At 40.6% G+C, this 8,763-nt stretch overlaps 1 non-coding gene across 1 annotated transcript; it reads right to left on the reverse strand.

Moving 5' to 3' along the window:
* Positions 1-7,815: 7,815 nt before the first annotated feature.
* trnal-uaa (transfer RNA leucine (anticodon UAA)) lies at positions 7,816-7,898 on the reverse strand. The gene has a single exon. It is a non-coding gene; the product is annotated as a tRNA-Leu (tRNA).
* Positions 7,899-8,763: the final 865 nt, after the last annotated feature.

An 8,763-nucleotide genomic window follows, 5' to 3' on the forward strand; every position in this document is an offset into this window, starting at 1 on the left:
GAGAGGGAGAGAGAGAGGATGGAGAGAGGGAGAGAGAGAGGATGGAGAGAGGGTTGGTTTTACTACGCGGTCACAGCTCCAACTTCACTGCGCCTCCTCCTCTCCTCAAAGCTCCCCTTTAGTCTCTGTGCACAACAAAAGCGCTTTCCAAAACCCTCTGCAATGCCAAACTGGGTCCTCCAGTTTCCCCGTCATCCACTGCGTGTGCTGCCAACAATTAAAGGCCTATTGACCACATTCACAGAGACAAACAGGGCAGGAAATTCTCAAAAGGCAGACTGCAGGTCACAGTTCTCTAGTCGCAAACAAACACAGATTTACGCGTTGAATGCTAAAGAATATTTGAATCCTCACATTTAATTAGTCCTACTTCGTTTTAGCCTTCAAGTAGTCTTTAGTAAAAGTTGAAAAGTGCATTAATAAGCTCTGAATTATCACCAACCACAGCTTGTTAAAGCTAAGACCTTATTGGTCAATCTGTCTTGTGTGTAGATTGGTTGCTAGGCGACATCTCAAGCACTGTCCAATCAAAATAAATTAGCTATGTTAACTGCAGACAATAAGTAAGGTATTTTACCTGCTTTTTGTAAAGTGTCTCGAGATAATACTTCTTATGAGTTGACGCTATACAAATAAAAATTGATTGATTGATTGATTGATTGATTGATTGATTGATTGATTGATTGATTGATTGAACTGATAGTTATTGTAGCATCACAAGCTCGGCTAGCTGGCATAACTTCAAAACAATTCAGTTTTAAGGAAAATAAAAGAAAGTTATTTAAAGCAGAACAGACATGATGAGGAAACGTGTTTTAGAGCGGGTAATATTCATAAAGTTTGAGAATTAATGGGAAACACATGGCGTTTATTTTCACACGATGCCTTCATGTTTAAAGCTATCTTCTTGCAACATATTTAGCGTGCTTGAAGATGTATTGCTGATTTTACTTGACAGGGACTTTAAGCTAAAGTGGCGTCGTTTTGTGATAGGAGTTAGCCGCCTACAGGCTATGCGTTACTTTTGTAGATTAAATACAAAATCATACTGGTTTAAATTAGGCTGCTAATAAACACCTTTTTGTATCGAGTTTATATATCTTGAGGCTACTTCACCAAATAATATCCATCATCCACTTTATGTTTTTTACTTTTCACTCAAAAAGGTTAATGTATCAAAGAGCTAACATCAGATTAATCAGTTGGGTCAGCTAGCTAGCAACACATCATCCGCCTGAAAGTGTAAAGGTGAAGATATTAAGTGAGAACTACTTTCTTTCTTTTTTTACCTAAGAAGTTGTTTTTTAGTGCCATTTAAAAAAGACAAAGACTCTACAAAATACATAAGTTTGAAATTACAAAACAGCAATGGGATACGCTTCTGGAGGTCACCGCACACAGCCGAAAATAACTTAGCTAAGCCACCGTAAGATAATATAATAGGTTAATGTTTGTGCTTATTTATCAAAAAGATGGCAGTGGTGATTTTCCAGCGAAACAATCACATGGCTAATACATAGCAGACTATATTGCCATAGAGAAAAGGCTATTCCCACGGGCCATGTTGTCTTGTCATCACGCTCAACACGAGGAGCCTAAATGCTCATAAAATGGCTTTTTTATGTCTCCAGATTTTCAGGATCAATTTGTCTGGATACTTTCTTGTCAACCAGGAAGCTTTCAAGCGAAAACAGTAGCTAAGATTTACAATGTTAACATGATTGAGACCTGGAGCACAACAGTGCGATATGAAAACAACATTTGGGCTTCCCAAACTGAGAGTGACATCACAGGAACATGGCCGTTGTAGGCACATGGTCTATAGAGCTCAACAGTGAACGCCCGCTTTTTTGTTGGCTCTGGTTTTAGAAGTACATTTGCCCATTCAAATCCTCCCTTGATTTTTCACAAAATCCTTATATCAAGAGATTGGTGACTGGAACCAAGACAATCAGCTACCCCAATACTCGTGACCATAGTACATTTAATTCGGCACCAAAGCAGCGTTATTAAACAGAAAAAAAGGCAAAGGTACAAGACTGTGGACATAATTTTCGGCCGGAGTTAAGGAACTACCCATCCCACAATCCATTAAAAGTAACTTTTGTTGTTGGTGTAGTGTTTATACTGTTAATGCAAGTGTTGTACTATCATGTAGTTTGTGTTGAGGAAAATATAAAGTATATATATAAAGTATATATATAAAGTATATATATAACTGCGGCATGACAAGGTTAACCATCGTTTTACACTCGGGTAGCTTGTGGTCTACTCGGATGGTTATGACATTACGGCTAATAATCAAATCCACTATGGAGAAAATTAATGGGATTTTTACTTCCGGAACCACACTGTTGAGCCCTATGGACCTGCAACCCTTCCTGGTTCTCATTCCAGAGTTGTGAGGATGCACATGTAATTTGAATCCAAACAAAAATGATGCACAATCAGATCAAAATGGCAGCTGTCGGCTATTTTCCCTCCATCCACGACAATTCACCAGAAAACAGGAACATCTGGACTCTGTATGAGTCTTTTACCAGCAGTTCTACCGGAAAGGGCTGCAGACTCGATGCTTTCCAAAACAGTTTTTCGTCTCAGCATGTTGAAGATACAGGACTATCGAAGAAACTGGCCTGTTTGGCTGCGCCAGATTACCAACCTCTGGACGTCTTTGTCAGGACTGCAGAAGGTCCACGATCGGCCTCATGCAGCAACGCAGAAGAAATATGTGAGCTCTCAATCAAGCTAAAAGAAATCGAGTTATGCAACATGATGAAGGAAACTCCTGACATCCCACAGAGTAAGTTGAAAATGATAATGTGTGTGTTGTGGTTAATAATATAGGAGCCCACTATGGAGCCAAGGGAATATATGTCTTTATCATGCAGCTATCATCCAGCTATGATCGATAAGAAACATTTGCAACCTCTCAAGCTCAGGCTAGTCTGCTTCATGGGAAAGATGATAAACATGCAAGAAATGTGATGTTGTTATTGATATGTTCTATTTTATGTTAGACCTAATGACACAAACGTACATTTTCTTCCATCTGTCTGAATGTCTTTCTCTCTCCTTTTTCTCTTAGATAAATGTCTGAGGAACATCACATGCTGCAAGGTGAAGCAGACAAGAAGAAAGTATAGATGAAGACACGAGAGAGGAACACTAAAATACATTGTATTTCCCAAAAAAATGTATTTAAAGCGTTGTTTTGTAATGATAACACGGGTGAGCACCCTTTATTAAACTGATAAATCTCCAATCGAGCTAAGGATTTTTTTTTTTTTTTTTTTAGTTGTTTTCAGATATCCTGCATCACCTGATTCAATATATTTATAAACCAATACAAAGCGGACTCTTGGGATACTTCCTGTCAAAGAGCCTCCTGAGTGGCCTCGTGCTACACCTCCAAATAGCTGCTGTTACTTCTCGTTATCATCAGCAATTAAAAAAAGTCGATTACTGAATGCTCTTCACTAATTAAACAGATTAGTGAAGTGAAACAAATGAGCATTTCTGTCACATTATAAAGCTATACCTCCAGGGTAACCTCATTGAAGGACAATATAACTGTGTCCCATTCCAGCGGCTGCAGCCTTCGAAGGGCGCGGTCCTCTCGGTCCACGGGATTTAATTTTATTGCGAGTGCTGACGTTTTTTGCCACAGTTGTCTTTTTGAGATAGGACCAAAGAATTTTTAACAAGTTGGGCTTGTTAATGCTTTGTTTATGATAACCATTCCTGATCATTATTATTATTAAGGGAAAGCACAGACTATTTAGGGCTTTCATTAAGTTTCACATTAAAAATTGTAATATAGTCGCACCCTCTTTTTCTGCAAAGGTTTATTTTCCCCTGTCTTTATATTATGTAAAAACAACTGTGCTCTATTTCAGGAGAGGCTTTGATCAAATAAAGAGTGAAAGTGTCACTGCTTTTCATTACAACAGGTGGGTTATAGCAGCAGCAAATCAATACACAGCAGGAGTCTCAGAGAGAGAGAGAGAGAGAGAGAGAGAGAGAGAGAGAGAGAGAGAGAGAGAGAGCTGCATTCAACAGACGGTCAAGAAAAAGGCCTGAAAACAGAGAGTAGAGGAGAAGGCCTGCAGAGACAGTCGGTGGGGGAGTCCGATAATGAAAACCTAGAGAGAGGATAGGCAGCAGGGGAATCAGAAGATAAAAAACCTGTTAAGAGCAAACACAGCATGGGAATTAGATAACACTGAAGCCAGAGCCCCTGAGAAACAAGGGATCACAAAAAGCTCAACGCACGCTCCCAACATGAGCGTCACACACCCCCTGTGGCCCGTGGACACACCTCACACTGAGACACCAGCCGGCTGTTTAATGTTCAAATCAGACGAGTGACAGATTTAAATGTGAACATGAGCTACATAAAACACAGCAGAGGAAACAGCAGGTCTCTGGTTGCAAAGAAGATTTAAAAAATACAACCTGAGAGAAGAACACATCGGGGTGAGCTGAATTTCAGAACGCAAACAGGCTGAATTCTTTTACTCTGACTTAATCTGGAGTTTTTTGTTGATATTTAAAAGTAAACACAAGACCTACCTTTTTAGTGGAGCTTTTTAACTGAATCTCATTTCATCTAGTTTTATTACACTTTGAACCTCGTGTGTTTCCTCATTTAGAATAAATGATAGCGTTTCCTCAGTAGTAGTTATTTTTACCTTAGTTTTTGGATTGTGGGATAGGGGTGGGGGAGGGAGTCATGATGTTGCTGTTTGATTTATGTTGATGTTAAGCACTTTGTGATACATTTGTTGTATGAAAAGTGCTTTTCAAATAAAGTTTGATTGATTGATTGTTCATGTGTCAAACTACCCAAAGCATTTATATAATTCCAAATATTCTCATTATATAAAAGAGTCGTTGTGCCTATGTGCTCAACGACTCTTTCCCAGTGCGCCCTCAGAGTCACAGACGGGGCCGGTGTTGTGGCGTCCTGGTCCAGCATGGTTGAGTGCGCTGCCCAGAGCCTCTGTCCCAGCGTCATCGGTGCCCGAGGCCCCTGCACCGAGCTCTCCCCCAGTGCCCGCTTCTTTGGGCTACCGGTGCTCTCTGGGTAGGCCCATGCGAGGCTGAAGTGCAAGGTCAGCCAGGGAAGAGTGGCGGTAGAGGCCGACACCAGCTTTGATGCTTTGATATAAGATAAGTATTTTGAATTTGCAGCGGCATCAGAAACAAAGCCTTCAACCAGCTGGTGTTTATTCTGAAGTTTGGACTTGAGGCGTTGGATATCGTCCTTTAACTGTGAGTACTGATGTTTGCAGTTCTTACACACAGACATGGCTAGCTCCAGATGTTACAGACGGTTTCAGCAAGCAGCAGTCTTCCAGTCGCAGGCTTCAGTGATTACCAATAAGATCCAAACACCCAAGAGCTAAAAACGATGAACTATGTTAAATAAATACTTAAAAACAGCCAGAAAAGTAAAACCAAGGTGCAAGTTCAAACTTGATAGAAAGTAAAAAGTTTTGGTAGCGCTTCCCACCAGTGAGCGAAGACGCCGACGCATGTGCTGTGTGAGAATTAGAGAGACCACTTGGCCCCAAATGGCCCCCACAACTGAGTAGGATGACTTGTGCTTTGCAGACATTTCAGAAAATATGAGCAGGTTTTTACTGCACAAGTTAAAGAAAGAAGACAGAGACTGTATTAATAAAACTGTAGAGCTGAAGGCGGCATGACAGAGTAGATGTGGCCAAGAACTTACTCATGGTCCCCACTCAGCATCCATCATTTACGAGCACAGACTGTCTTCTGTTCACAGAAAGTTACTCTTTCTGAAGTTGGACGGTCGGGATGGAGCTAATTCATTGGACAGTAAAACATCTTGTCTTGTCAGTTTGAAGATTTTTGGCAGCGATGGGAAATCAAACCAAAGATTTTTTATGACAGCCTGGATTTTTCTGTGCTGTCGTCTGGGAGCATCAGAGGAAATATTTCCACGAGTCAAAGTGGCGGTCAGCCTTGTTTGATTTTTTTGTCATAATGACATTCCCAAACACAAGACACACCTGAATATCCAATGTCAACACCTGCTAAAAATCTACATGGGCACTGTCACATGAGCTGATCATTCAGTGTTCGAGTTTCCACACGACCCTTAAAAAGACATCATTTAACAGTTCTGATCTTGGTCATGCTTGAGTACTGAACAGATTGTTTAACGGTGTAATTTAAAGGCAGGGTTGGTAATTTCCTCCAGACACACTTTTAAAGATTTTGGTTGAAATTGTCTTTAGGTCCTGACAGAAATTAATAACTCAAGTGCTCTGAAAAAGGAACGTAGAAAATCCATCATCTGTAGCAGTTGTTAAGGCCCTGACACACCAAGGAGACCGTCGGTGAGCGGCCGTTGACCTTGTTTTTGTGGTGTGTCGAGCTCCGTCGCTACCCATTGGCCCCAGTTTGCCTTTTTTTGGCCGATTTCAAATGTTGCATCGCGGTTGGGGGTAGGAATCTCTCTTATTGGCTGTTCAGCTAAGAGAAAAAAGGAGAGCCAGTGCCTCTTCTATTCTTGTTCCACTATTAAAAGATCAAAGGATGACAACGCCAATGCCATTTTCAACTTTTTATCAGACATTATTCCTGGTTTATTTATCCACGTTCTTCCTCGTCCTTTTTGGAATGACGATTACAGACTACCGACACCTGCTGGCATGGAGAGTTATTGCCTCTCCACAGCAGAGGATTGAGAAAATACCAAGCAGACAATTTTGAATATGTTCAGGTGACTGGTTTAATACAATATCTGGCAACCCACGGATCTGGGCTCTAAACAGGTGCAGCTCTGCTCTCGGTTCAACTTTACACTTAAGATACAGACTGCCAAAAATGAGTGCGAGCAGCTTTGAAAATCACAATCACAAGCGTGAAAATTCCCACTGCTTCCTCAAATGTGTTTATGGTTTTCCCTTTCACACTCAAATCATTGTTTCATCTCACTCTGCTCTCTCATATCCTGTGTCCTGTGCACTCAAAGGTCCACTTGCAGACTGAGTGGCTCTCACATTTGTTTTGATCTCTCTCAAAAGTTTAGTCGTCGATATTCTTCCACAGGAACAGGTTTTTTATTTGATTAAGCACTCAGTCAGCCATGGCCTCTCAGAGGGTCCATCACTTTTAAACTATCTTCCCTCTTCTGTCAAAAACAGTTCACAGGGGTATTTCTGTCCTGCCATGTTAGCCTGTCAGAGCTGTTGATATTATATTTTGAAGAAGTGATCCCTGAGGGGAGGCAACATGTTACTTCTGCACCGAATCATCTTCGACTTGTAAAAAAACAGAGAAGAGAGCAGCATGAGAGTGAGCCGAGAAGGAGAGATGTGTTGCTTTGGTGTGAAAAAACAAACAAAACTGAGGGTGTTTTTACATTAGCCACATGATCATCCATTCACCTAATAATCATCCTGAAAGCAGAGTAACCATTGAATCATTTCAAACTGTAAAAATTATGATGAAAACAATTGGAGTTAACAGCATCAGCAGACTCACTCACATTCTAGAAATCAATACAAACATTTTCTTTGGATCACATATGAGCACATTTCCTCTGGTAGATGAATCTGCTCCTTTTATGTTTGGACAATTTCCCCTGTAGCTGTACTCAGGTCGGGAAAATAACTACTATTTTATTAATATTCGGCAAGTTAGAGTTTCATTGAGGCATTTTGGTAAAGCAGAAAGATGGCTGCAACTCATGTGACACACAATCAAACTTTATGTACCATTGATAATGTTGCATACAAACATCAATGAATCTTTCTTTGATTAAAGGTACCACTCTACCAGGAGTGGGGTTCGAACCCACGAGGGCTTGTGCCCATTGGATCTTAAGTCCAACGCCTTAACCACTCGGCCATCCTGGTCAGTGAAGCAGTCAAAATGTTACGTTGCTCTCGTAGGTTAGAGCAGTGTTACTCAAATGGGGGTACGTGTGCCCCTAGGGGTACATGGGAGTACTGCAAGGGGTAACTGACAAATGTCGTTAAAAAACGTTTTTAACAGAATATGTTCTCTAAGCAACATCAAATAAGGCACTATTTCCAACTTGAGGATATTCATTTATAATATAGCTTGCATTATGTATGAATGTATGAAGATTCATTACATACATTGATTCATTCATATTCTTTTCCCAAATAATTTCCTGAAAAATGTTTTTCGCTAAAAGAAATTCTGAAAGGGGGTAGACAAGCCAAAAAAAGGTAGAGAACCCCTGGGTTAGAGCATCTGGAGAATTATTGGCCATCAGTTGTAAATTGTTTCTTTTGGAAATTAAAAATTGAGCTGAGATGGCTGATGGAAATACCAATCTCTAATTTAGGTGTACTCTGTTGCCCAATTTGAGAATGTTTCTGTAGCTTCTTCGCTGTTTTGCATCATCCACTTTTATCTAATCATCTCTGACAATAAATAGTCTAAAAAAAAGAAGTGAAATGAAATACAACAATCCAGAAACGATTTACTGTAAGGGGTTGAACGTCACATTACCCTGTCAGTGGAGCTTTAGCAGATGATGGAGAAACTGAAGCGTTTAAGGCTCAAAGTTTCTGATATGAGTGAGTTTGCTGCTGAATGATGTGATTTGTGTCTGAGCTGCTGCTCCTTCTTTTTGTTCACACTTTATGTAAATGAACAGATGGAGCGAGCTGGTGATGGATGCATTCTGACTCTGCTTTATATTCACTGCAGCAGCTGCAGGCGGTTGGAGGCCTGCTGCCCGACCGGCCG

This window comes from Labrus bergylta, chromosome 4, assembly GCF_963930695.1.
Source record: "Labrus bergylta chromosome 4, fLabBer1.1, whole genome shotgun sequence".
Classification (NCBI taxonomy): Eukaryota; Metazoa; Chordata; class Actinopteri; order Labriformes; family Labridae; genus Labrus; species Labrus bergylta.